The 13,903-nt window shown below is 30.9% G+C and overlaps 1 pseudogene; it reads left to right on the top strand.

The window, feature by feature from the left end:
- Nucleotides 1-4,018: 4,018 nt before the first annotated feature.
- On the top strand, nucleotides 4,019-12,386 carry LOC111411373 (annotated as a pseudogene).
- The last annotated feature ends 1,517 nt before the right edge of the window (nucleotides 12,387-13,903 follow it).

The raw sequence follows: 13,903 nt of genomic DNA on the forward strand, positions 1-13,903 counted from the left end.
AAACAATAGAGGTTGCAAGGGTTGAGAGAAAGAAAAGAAAAAAAAGGGTTTATCTTTCAATTTTTGAGCGTGGATTTTACACGAGTATTTCTCTATACAGTACAAATAGGGGATTTCTCTAAGTGGTATATTTTGGGTACTTAGAAGTGTAGTATTCAAAATAGGTATCTTAAGATTTTATCAAATTGTTGGTTTGTGTGAGATTATTTGTTGTCTTCGATATTGACTATTGTTGTATTCTTAACTTGTTCAGAACTCGAGTTTTGGACATAAACTTGAACGTTGTAATCTCTTGTTATTATAGTGGATTTAGCCCGAGTTACCTTGTAGTTTTTTCTCTATACACCAGAGTCTTTCAGCTACCTCCCTGAACTGTCATGGGAAATTCCAAAGCATCTTTAGCAAACTTAAACTTTTAAGCAGTTCATATTTCAAGAAACAACTTATCTGGAGATACATCTATATTTTTCGATAAGGGAAAGATCGCTACCCTGATCATCATTTCAAGGACAATTTTGAGTTTGATCCTCAAAGGTGAACTTCATAGAGTCATTAATTGTTCTAAATATATCTCACAACAAAATTTGTGGAAGCATTCCACAACAAATAACAGAGGATACAATGTTTCGGAGGTTGAATCTCACTTATAATAGATTGTGTGGTGAAATTCTCATGGGTTGGAAGTTGAAGTTTAATTCTGAGGGTTGGGATTACAAGTCCTTTCATAAAAAATGCTTATGTGGTGGACACAGGAATAACGGGCGACTACTAAAACACAGTTTAAGCGGATGCCCAATATAAGGAAAAGAGGGATTTGGAGTCAGCACTGGTAGCCACTAGGCTCCTAGGGTGCTGCCTCTGTCCTGGATGGGGATTTCATTAGATCCATGTAAATGATGCTAGTCTATCTACAATTGGATCTGCATTCAAAATATCCTGCAATGTTACTATCGTTCTAAATAATGTTCATTTGCAACTGAATAGAGTTTCTTGTATCAAAGGTATGTGGCTCTGAGTTGAGATTTGTTGTCTATCCAATTAATTCTTGACACATCATCAATTTAGTGGGTCAGTGGTGAAGTTAATGAGGGTAAATTTGGGATAACGTGTAAATTATTGAAGGCATGTCAAGAATTAATTGGATGAACATTAAAATTGGACACTGGATCTCGACTCCATGGCTCTATGTTTACCTCGCTCGATGTCGTCCCTAATTGGCTTTGAAATCGAGCTCATGGTGCTTTGTTTCCACTCTACAAGCACATTTCCTACTAGAACATACTGGAATTTCAACTATCAGATTTCATTCCAATTAAACCCTCGAGCAGCTGTTGCATTCAGCAATATGTTGCTGGCTCAATACATTAAAACATTGGCAATCACTGGACCCCCATTTTCAAGCAGTTATTACTAGAAACAAATAGTAACTCTCAAAAAATAAAATAAGGGTCCTCTCCTAAAGCCTTATAGCATTTCATAATCATAGAATAATAGCCATAACTAGAGAAAATTCATTTTGCAATCACCAATATAAACTATAGAGTAATTCATTCTCCTCTTACTCGCTTGGATAAATTTTCCACTTGAAACATTATATAGCATTTGTTTTTTTCGAAATTCGTATGCGTTTAGGCAGGGATCACATGCCTACTACTCTGATGAGGGATTTGGCATTGATCACTTCCTTACGATTGAGTGGGAAAAATTGTACAAAAAGAATGGGACATAAAACTATATCTCAAGAGGTACAAGAGGAGAAAAAGAAAGTTTTAGAAGAATTCTGAAATTGAGTACTATTACATTACAAGAGCGCTTGACAAATATAATCGAGATCCACTAAATATTAAAAGGGTTCTAGATTGATCGACAAGTTCAAAACATAATTATCAAGAGCATATTCCAATGGGTTGGTCACCAGTGTGGGTTGACCCTACCTGGATTAGTTATTCTTTGAATTGTGGAATAACTTTCCACCAACCATAACCAACTAGAATCTACAATAACTTCAATAATGCAAATGGATGCGAATGTGAAAGGTGAGAATTCTCTAAAGAGAAATTACCCTAAAATTTGTATGGAAAATGGCCTTAAATTAAGATGGCAATAAATCATATTGAAAAAGGCATTCGGATTTTGGCAAAGAAATTTCTTCCATTGTGATAGAGTTTTGGACGGGAGTACAAGCAAAAGCAAGGCAAGTTATTCAATCTAGTTAATCTTGGGAGTTCTTCAACTTCAAATAAGTTTTATTCCTGTCCTAATATCTCTCACAAATGCAGAAATGAAAGCAACACATTAATTCCATATCTTCCTTCCAATTTTCTTTTCCATCAATCGAGTCTAGATGTTACTTAGAAGGTGTATTGTGTAGTGTTGTTGGAACGATACTGAAACATGAATACTGCAAAAGTAACAGCAAGCTAATCATTTTCAGCTGCAGAAGCCCGATGTGAGACTTAGAATGTGTAACTTTTCTTTTTTTTTTCCTTCTTTTATATTTTTTCTTAATTTCTCCGTGTCTCTTGTTTGTTTTTCCTGCATTTATAGTGAAGGTGAAGGAGAGGTGGAGGATGTGGAAAAAGATAGAGAAAAAACTCAGTTATGAAGAGGACGATATGAAAATAAAATATCTTGATCATTTCTTGAAAATCTTGCAGATAGATAATATTACAGACATCTAGTCTTTACCTAATTCTAGTATTGGGTTAATTTTGTTACTTGATTATTAGTTGAAATTATTTATTGGTTTGGTTTAGGCGTAAGCCTTGATGCCCGAGTCTTGCCTCATAAAGCTAAGACATCTTGGTACCCTATTGAGCTTTTTTAGACATTGGAATACGGGATTTCTATTGAAATTCAAATAAATCTCGTTAATATAGATAGCATATGACCACGACAGATTAGTGATGCTCAGTCTGTTAGTTCTTGGTTCCCTATCTCTCTCTCCTTTTTTCGAATTACGAATTTGAATCGAAGTTTCAGGATTCTTGTACCACTGCACGCCTTTTTTTCTTCTTTGGGATACTACTCCAGCCCCACCTTATGACAAAAGGACGTATGTTTGGTTTTCTTTATTCAGATTGTGTGAGAGCCGAGCCCACCATATACAAGAAGTTAGAATCATCACCAGACGATGTGGCACTGATGAAGGCTTATGTTGGAGATAAGCTTACATGGAGGAATCCTCAGCACCCATGGAGAATTGACTCGAGGTTTAAGCTCAAAGGAGTTCCAACATTAATTCTCTGGGAAGATGGTGTAATAAAGGGTCGTCTGGAAGATCACAAAGCACATCTTGAGGACAAAATTGATGCCCTTCTATCTGGAAAGTAGATCTTGTGATTCGAATCAAGTAAGAATAATGTGCTGGAAAATAATCCTTTCTGTGGAAGAAAATTTCCAGAATAATGTGTTGACTGAATTTAATAGTTAGACTTGGTACAATGCCAATCAATAAACATAACTGAAATAAATCTACGCTTTTGAAAGATTAAGAAAGCCATGTATTTACGACAACAAACCGAATAAATGTCTTAATCTACAAATAATCTGAACTTAGTGCGAGCATTATCCAGCTTAATAATTGACAGGATTAATACAATATAATTAGCAAATAGTTAACAGACATTTTTAATTTTTAGGTATAGAATGTAAATCAATTCACCGACTTCTTCTTTTTTGCAATTTCTTTTCTTTCTTTTTTTTTCTGGTACCCTCGCCAACCCCCTACCACCCCAAAATAGGTGTGTACTCTCTACAGGCACTACCTGCGAAGGCTGCTAAGTCCACTAACTGCTGTGTTCTGTAAGTAGGGTTCTGGGTCTTTAATTTTGAATTTTAACTGATATTTCTTTGTGCCCAAGTAAGTATTTAATATGGTTTTTATTTCGATTTTGCAGAGTTTTTCTTAATAATTTCAAACCTGGGTTTCTCTGAAAAATCAATGCAGAGCCTTTGGTTTGCTGGCATTCTGTTCCAGTTACCAAAATTTGGGGGGGGGGGGAGGGGGAAAATCAAATCCATGTATATTTCTATGCTATTCTGTAACGGCTCCGTTTTAAGTCGTCTATATCAGTTCCCATTTTGTAGCCTCTTAAAAAATTTTATTTTGAAAATCATACACATTTTAAAAAGTCCTGTTCAACACTTCCTATTTTTGGCACAAGCAATATTGCTGGTTTTGGTAAAATGTCTACCCAAAACAGAAATCAAAATCATAGCAGAAGCCAAAATCGAAACCTGAATGCTAATAGCAATCCAAACCCTGAAGAGGATTTCAACTTGAGGGAGACCTTGCTGGCCCTCGGTGGTGGAAGGGTATCCAGCAATGAAAGGCCGGTACCGCCTTTGATCTGGTGAAGGAAATGGACTACCTGTATGTGATGGTGGTGAAGGCCAAGGAGTTCTTTGCAAAAGGATGGGAATGGCAGTCTGAGCCCCTTTGACCTTTGTCCAATTAAAACTTATGTCTGTTACTAAACATTTTGGTAACGTCCCTAATCCGGAGTGGAATCAAGTTTTTTCGATCTTGACAGGTCGAATTCAGGTTCCACTTATTGAGATATCAGTAAAGGATAAATATAGGAGTGGCAATGATTTGATTGAAAAGCTTGTAGTTGATATCATTAATGTTTTGAAAAGGGTTCTACCCGATAGTCCTTTAGCCCTGCAATGGTATAAGTTGGAGAGTGCAAAAGGGGAAAGGGTGGCTGGATAATTGATGCTAGCTGTTTGGTTGGGGACTCAAGCGGATGAAGCATTCTCAGAGGTGTGGCAAATGGATGCCTCGGTAATCAGTGGTGATGGTGTCACGAGTATTTCAGTCCAAGGTGTATTTGTCACCTCGACTATGATACCTTAGAATAAATGTAATTGAGACACAAGAATTGCAAAGGAGATTGATATTTTTGTGTAGGTGTGTATTGGGAATATGATGTTGAGGACCGAAATTTCTCAAAGCCGGACTATATGTCCAATGTGGAATGAGGATTTAATGTTTGTAGTTGTAGTACCATTCGAAGAACAGTTGATTTTGAGTGTGCGGGCTAAAATAGGACCTAATGAGGATGAATGTCTTGGCAAGTGCATGATACCTTTCTAGAGTGTAGAGAAGTTGAATTTCAGGACTCCTATTGGCAGGTGGTATATTCTTGTGAAGCATACAGTTTTCGTGGATGGGTAGAGTAATGTGACCAAGTTAAATAGCAAGATTCAATTGAAGATCACTTTGGATGGCGAGTACCATGTTCTCGACTAGTTACCACACTATAGCAGCGATCTTAGGCCGGTGGCTAAGCAGCTTTGGAAGCCTCGCATGGTTCTCGAATTGGGAATTTTAAATGCCAAAAATTTGTCATCAATGAAGAGAAGGATGGCCAAGTGGGCCCAAGCAAAAAAATTGAAGAATCGACCAAATCAATCAAATAGAACTAGCTCGAGTAGATTTGAAGTCGATTTAACACAGGCAATTGGTTTTGTAACACCCTAAATTTTCATAAATCTTAAAGTGTTTCTGAAAATTCATTTTTTTTTTGTATTAAAAGCGGAACGATAAAATAAAATTCTTTAATAAAAAATAACTGGAACATTCATAAATTTAAATTAAATTATAGACATTGTATCTTTAAAAATAAACATAGTCAAGTAACTATTAAATAAACATGTCCTTGAATGTAAATGAAAACTAATTAATCAATTAAAAGACAAAAAATTTAATGATTTTCATTTTTCAAATCCTCTTGGCAGTTCACATTACAATCCTATCACATAACCCATCGATCCAAACTAACCTGAAAATTATTGTAGGAGCGAGTATTTAAAAATAGCCAATAAGATATGAGCAATTTTCATAGACAATTAAATAACAATAAAATAAACATTTCGTGCTACATTTCTTATGGAGTATATAGGTGATCAAACGAAATATTCATCAGTAGTATTTTGAATTCTCGTAGAATTTCACATTTCATTATAAAGAACCCAATAGAGTTAATATTTTGTTAGGTCGAACCCGAAGGTCCACTGGCAATTCATACGTAAATTACTAATTATAAAAGTACACGAAAACAAACTACTTGCACAAAAGTATCTTACCATGCTATTGAAAGGTTGTAAAAAGAAGATAAAATCTTGCCCATGAAAATTCTTCTATTATTTTTCTATGTTTTTTCCTCTCCGTCTCTCTCTCTCTCTCTCTACCATGGCTCCCTCTTCATTTTCTATAGTGAAATATTGGGAATTCTTGCAGTATTTATAATGAAAATTCTCAATTGAATTTGTATGTAACTAGAATTGAAAAAATGTGTAAAACAAAGAATTTGCATAAAAATTGGTTTCAAATAATAGAATTATGATTACTATTAAATTTTATCAAAACTAATTTAATATTACAATTAAAATTTATCCAAATCACAAAAGATTACCATTATCAAGGCCAACCTTTATCATTTCATAGGAGTCTACTGTAAAATTTAAATCATAAACCAAGTTTAATTAATTACCAATTAAAGATAACTTCTTTAAACTTCCATATCTTGGACCTAACTTATCAGAATTAATTTTTCTGGAGTTTATAATGCATTATTTAATATGAATTATAAAATGAATCCAATATTGATATACTAAATCTCGCTCTATTAAAATCTAATTACTTGCTCCAAATAAAATTAAAATTAATACTATTTCACTTTAGCCCCCCAACTTTCAAAATATAAAAATATAGCATATAGAACAAATAAATTTTATTCCATAAAATTTTTGAGGCGTTACAAGTTTGATGTAGATTTTTTTAAACAAAATAATAATGGGTCGGTTTAGCCATGATTTTAAAATCTCAAACCGTTGGTTAACTGAACTGACCCAACTCACTTACATGTTTACCTTTTTTTAAGAAAAATAAAATTCAAAAGATAAGTCATGATCTCATAACTGTATTTCAATTCCCTTCAATCTATGATATTGTCAGTAAGTAATAACACTAACAATTTTCTTTCACAAGCTCATTATTATATTTAAATTTTTTTTCTACCCAGACCGTCATGTTACATATACATTAAAAAAGAAAAAAAGAAAATTCTTAAGATTTCTGTTGATATGTCTCTATTAATCTGATTTTATTTGTTAATCAATGGATCTTATAATATAGGGTCATTTAGTTATTTTAGTTCTTGTAATTTAAGTGAGCACAAAACCTGAGCAATTTTTTTTTAAAAAAAAAATTCAATTTGGTCTAAATGTTCAAATCGACTAGCCAAATGAAACCAAGCCATTTGATTCGGTCAGCTTGAGAGTTAGAGTAGGTTGGTTTGGGTTGAAATTCATCCAAACGGACTAATTTGATTTTGGTTTCGGGTTGGAGTTGAAACCAACCCAAACTAAACTATGCCCATGCCTATGGCCAAGGAATTATAGATGCTTATTGTGTGACCAAGTATGGTCAGAAATGGATTAGTACAAGGACGATTATTAATAGTTTCAATCCAATGAGGAATGAGCATTACACATGGGAGGTTTTTGTTCCATGTGCAGTTATAAGAATTGGTGTGTTTGACAATTGCCATCTACAAGGACAGAATGGAGGAGTAAAGGATTCAAGAATTGGGAAGGTTAGGATTTGGTTGTGTGCACTCGAGACTGGTCGTGTTTACAATCATTTGTACCCTCTTGTATTGTTGTTGCCTTGTGGCATGAAGAAGATGGGTGAAATACAACTGGCTATGAGATTTTCTTGTTGTTCGTTATTCGACTTGCTACAAAAGTACTTGCGGCCAATGTTGCCTAACCTTCATTACCTTCACCCACTTTCAAGTCACCAGATTGATAGTTTGAGGTATCAAGCTACTCAAATTGTCTCCATGAGGCTGAGCTGTGCAAAGCCGCCCTTGAGGAAAGAGGTTGTGGCGTATAAGCTCGATGTGGGCTCTAAAATGTGGAGCAGAAGAAGAAGCAAAACCAATCATTGTAGAATTGCTGGGATCCTATCGGGCTTGATAGCATTTTGCAAATGTTTTGATCATGTCTGCACTTGGAAGAACCCTTTCATTACAATTCTTGTTCGCATGTTGTTCTTGAGATTGGTCTGTTTTCCATGGATGATTTTAAGCACTATATTCCTGTACATTATCTTGATTGAAGCATAGAATTACCGAGGGAGACCTAGATATCCTCCTCACGTGGACATTAGGCTATCTCAAGTCGATACAACACACATGGATGAACTAGATGAAGAGTTCAATACTTTCCCAACTTCTCAATAGCACAGTGATGTTGTAAAAATGAGATACGGTAGGCCAAGAGTTGTTGCCTGGAGGGTTCAAATTGTTAATGGGGACTTGACTACTTATGGAGAGAGGTCTTATAATCTACTAAGTTGGTGAGTTCCTAGAGCTATGGCTATGTTCTTATCTTCTATCTGATTGCTTCTTTCGTACTGTATGTAACACTTCCAAAGTTGTTATTGTCACTTTCCTTTTTAGTTATTTATTTGGAATTTATTTGTACTTTTTTGAAAATTTTGGAAATATAGTTGCAATTTTTTTCTTTTTTTATTTGTCATTTTACAGCTTTTAATTGAGAAAATGGATAAAAATAATGATTTTTGCAATGAAATGTGAAATTATGGTGAAAATGTCAAAAAAATGAAAGATGTAGACATTTTGCACAATAATAAATGAAAGGTATGGACGTTTTGTGTTAATTACATTTTTAATAATTTATTTGGATTCATTTGCACATTTTAAAAAGGTTTGGGAGTATGATTCCAGTTTATCCTTTAACTTTTCTTTTCTTTTTTATTGTTTTATTTAAATAAGGGGTATATTTGTTATTTTACACGAGAAATTTGATAAAAATGATGATTTCCACAATAAAAAGGTGAAGGTAAGAGTAAAAGTGCCAAAAATTGAAAGATGTGGACATTTTGTACAATAACATTGAAAGTTAAGGGGGTTTTGTGCTAATTACCCATGATATAGCTTAAAGGTTATAATAAGACAACACGAAACATATTTCATTAGAATTGTGAGAATGAAGACTTGACGTGCAATACATGAATGGCTCGATATAAGAATTTTCATCGAGGGAAGCAGATGCATTTTTTTCCTTAGTTCAAGTTTTATGCCATTGAATTTTCTTGACAAGTTTTTAACGAGACAATATTTTATTATTCTAATTTTGTTATAATTATTTATACTATTTTTTTCCTTTGTTTGGTACATTTATCCCATGGGATTTTGCCAAGCTAGATTTTTAGTGAGACATTTATTGTGTGTGAATACTAAAACCTAGTTAATTAAACAATTTGTCCCAATTATTTATTTCAAGTAGGTTTTGCCATTCAGTCAAAATTTCTTAGAGACAATTTTAAACACTGTTTTAATTGGCACAACTTAAACAAACTAATGTACTACAAGTTGTAATCAATTGCGAAATAAATAAGATTGGACATGAGATATAAGGTGGTAAACCCTTAAGGGACATATTCACGAGCCCCTATGCCACGGGTAAAATAATCCACTACCAAAGAACAAAAATACAATAATTTCGCTTTTGTGATTTGGCAAAATTAACATAAACAATCAAAAGTAATTAAAGAAATCTCTCTCGTTTTCTTCTTCTTCTTTTGATTTGTTGGGAAAGTGGAACCAAACCCTACGATATTGACTTTATAGGCACTTCACTATTATATTCGATCGCAACCATTACTTGGATTTAATATTCACCAATCTTAACACACGCTAAGTAGCCTGCTCTTTGAGTATGATTATTTCATTCACGCTCAATTCTCTTCAATTACAATTGAAGAACATGATTTTTGTCGAGATACTTCAATGGAATATCAACCAGACAGAACTAACTGAAGATGGTGAGAAGACACTAAACATGCCATTATAGGTTCATCAGGTGAAGGCAGACTTTTTGAAAACCTTAATTTATCCCTTAATGATTTTCTTCACTTACGTAAAGATTCCTCCAAGGCACGAGCATATCTTACTTTAAAATATGACAGTTTTGCACAATAAGAGTAATGAAGAATATGTTTGATATGGTCAATAATTAAACTCATGAAAGTTTTGATACAATCTTTCTTGCATTTAATTATTTGACCATTTAAACCAATCCAAGATGGTAAATATATATTATTGTATATATCGCTATATGAAAGGTAAAAGTTACCTAAAATTTGCAGTTAAGAAATCTACTTACCTGTAGCATCTACTCAATCCTGACCCACTGGCTTGCCTGTTTGGATTGTATCAGATGAAAGCGTTTTTGGCACATGTTTTGACATTTAAAAATCATTCTAATTTAACCAATCCAATAAAACAAATAATAAGTAGGAATTTTACTTACTTTATGCAAATAGTTATCTTAGGGGAGTATTGTAAAACCATGAGATAAATATTGATGACTAAATAGTCTTATATATATATATATATAAGTTTTATCTAAAAGAGTCTATTCTACTTTAATGGTAACTCTCTTTTAAACCGTATAAATACGTGGTACTGATTATTAATAAATACACATTTAAGTTTTGACTCTTTTTATTTGTTTTCTTATATTTCTCTGTTATTTCTTTAGTTTCATAACAGTTTAATTATTGTGAATATGTTAAGTCGGCCAATTATTGGAACATATTTGAATGACGATTATTCTTATTCTAACAAATCATGTGAACGACTTTTTTTTTTTTTTAAGTGGGGGAGCAAAACAATGTCGTTTGCCTTGATATATGTTCTATTATACTGTAAGAAAATACTACAACACGCAATTTACATACCTCCCATCACTCTGTGCTCAACCACTCTTATATAAATATATTTAGTAGGGATATAAGAAAAAAATACTTTTATATTAAAAAAAATTAAAAAATAAAGATAATATACGACAGAAAAGATTTTATAAAAAGTTAATTGTAAGTAAAAAATTTGAAGAGAAAAGAATTAAAAAGAATTTTAAATTGAAAAAAAATTTATTTCTAACATAAAACTACGTAGCAAAAATAAATAAATTTCTCAAATCTAAGTCTCCGTACATGGAGATATATATAAAAAAAAATTTACATTATAAAAATAATTTTTTTTTCAGTTTAAAATTCCTTTTAACTCTTTTCTCTTCATAATAAAACTTAATTTTTCAATTTTAACTAAATAATATTTATATATTCTTTATTTAATTTTTGTAACTTTCTTTTATTTTGTTTTTATTATATTTTTTTGAATAAATATTTTTTTCGATTTAAAATTCTTCTTAATTCTTTTGGTTTAAAACATAATTTTTTTGCATGTAACCCTAATTTCACTCATACTCTGCGTTACTACGATACTGATTTCTTTCGACCTTTAATCTTCATTTCAATCTCCTTCTCTCGATTGTTCCAAAAATACCCAACAACTTCACGCACAATTGAGACGATTACATGTATATCCAATCTTTAAACCTTCAATTTCTTTTGCTGTATATTTTACTGCTAAATCTTGATTTTTGGTTTTTTTGTGAGATTTAACAAATTGCTCCCAAAATACCGTGAAATCTCAGAAGAAATTGGAGCTTAGGTACGTTCTTTTGTATTTTTTGTCGTGAATCTTCCAGCTTTTTTTCTAGAATTTAATAAATTATTACCAAAATACCACAAAATTTCGCCAAAAGTTGGGCTCTGAGGCCCTCGAGTTTGTTCATTTATAATTTATAATTTATTTTTTATTCTTTTTGTTTCATTGTGTTCGTGTCCACTCTGAAGTTTTCATTCTTTCCTTCTGACTTTGTTTGGACTTTTGTGAAAGTTGTAGACAGAAAAAGTGAATTAACGTACAAATTGAAGATTATCAACTTCAGGTATGTTGATTTCATTTTTGCTTTGTTTAAGGGTGATTTTTCTTTTACAAATAATTCGTTTTTACTGTACATTATTCATAATTTTAGCTTCTGATTTATTTATTTTTTTTTTTATGTTTGAACAATTGTACTTTAGGTGATTATATGTATAAAGTTTTATTGTAGTTAAGAAAATATTTGGTGTTGGTAGATTTGTAGTTGAACTAATAGTTAAGGTGTAGGTGATTGAAAGTATGACTCATATTATAAGCATGTTTGAAAAGTTTGACACAAGTTTCATTGCAACGAATTTCTGTACTATTGTAAAAATTTTGTAGCTCAAAGAGAGGTTTCTTATTTCGAACGTTAGGTGGTATATGATGTAGCTCACTAAATATAAAATATTTTAGCAAATTCTCATTCTTTAGTTATATATTCATGTGAAGGGAAGGACTACAAATGAAAATGTTATGGAAAAGGGTCATTGTCCAATAAGAATGGAAAGTGTTTATATTGGGAATAGAAGAAAGCTTGGAAAATGCATTCAGTTGATGAAGTTTTATTGTAAGTGACAGCTAAAAAGAAACCCCATTGGGAACTGAGGCCCTAACCCTTTCTTGCAAGATTCGTTCCAAGAAACTAAGACTAGAACCGTCCGATGAGGTCTATATATATTTGCTATCTCTTTACTTCTTGACATGTGAGCTACTCTTTTTTTTTTCTTTTTTTTTTTGTATATTTAATACACTGCTTGTAGTACTGGTGCATGATTTTTTCATGATTTTTGTTGTCTTTTAGGGTGTGATAATACGTGGGTTATGTGAAAATATTTAAGAACATAAACTTACAAAAATTAAATAAAGAATATATAAATATTATTTAATTAAAATTGAAAATTTAAGTTTAATTATAAAGAAAAAAGAATTTAAAACAGTTTTAAATAGAAAAAAATTATTTATAATATGAAAAAAAATTTAAAATTTAAATAAGGAAAAAAATTTCTCCTCTATCCATGAAGAGAAACAAAGAGAATTTCTCCTTTTGAGAGTTTGAATTCTCTCATTTGGAAGGAGAGTGAATTCTGTTTATTTTATTTTTTTTGTTATGATAAAATTTAATTTTAATTAAATAATATTTATATATTCTTTATTTAATTCTCGTAAAATTTTTTTAATTTGTTTTATTTTTATTATATTTTTTTGAAAAATTACTTCGTATTATAAATAATTTATTTTTCGATTTAAAATTCTTTTCATTTTATCATTTTTTAAATTTTAATTAAAGAAAATTTATTTTTTTTATTTATTTTAATTAAAAAACTTTATGATAACTTTTTTGTTTAAATTTTTGCTTGCAGTTTTTTCTTCTTCTTTAATTTGTTAAATCATTTAATTTTTTTTATAATATGAAGAAAAAAAGAATTTTAATCACAGAACGAAAAGAATTCTAAATCGAACAAAAAATTATTTATAATATGAAGAATTTTTTTTTGGAAACAATCTTCAAAAAATATTTAATAAAAACAAAAAAAACTAAACAAAAGAATGTTGTGAAATTAAATAAAGAACATATAAATATTATTTAATTAAAATTGAAAAAAATTAATTTTTTTCATAAAGAAAAAAGAATTAAAAAGTATTTTAAATCGAAAAAATATTTATAATATGAACAAAAGAAATAAAAAATAAATAAATGAGGAAAAAATAAAAAACGAAAAAAAAAACTCCATGCATCTTGCGATAATCCAATGAATCAAATGATTGGATTTCATCAAATATTTCAAATCTTCAACTAGTTTTGAAAAATCTTCAATTTTGACGCTAATATCTTTAATTTGTTAAATCATTTAGTTTTTTTTATAATATGAAGAAAAAAGAATTTGAATCATAGAACGAAAATAATTTTAAATCAAACAAAAAATTATTTATAACATGAAGATTTTTTTTTTAAACAATCTTCAACAAATATATAATAAAAACAAAACAAATTAAACAACAGAATGTTGCGAAAATTAAATAAAGAACATATAAATATTATTTAATTAAAATTGAAAAAATTAAGTTTTTTCATAAAGAAAAAAGAATTAAAA

This window comes from Olea europaea, chromosome 15 (assembly GCF_002742605.1).
Source record: "Olea europaea var. sylvestris chromosome 15, O_europaea_v1, whole genome shotgun sequence".
NCBI classification, from domain to species: domain Eukaryota; kingdom Viridiplantae; phylum Streptophyta; class Magnoliopsida; order Lamiales; family Oleaceae; genus Olea; species Olea europaea.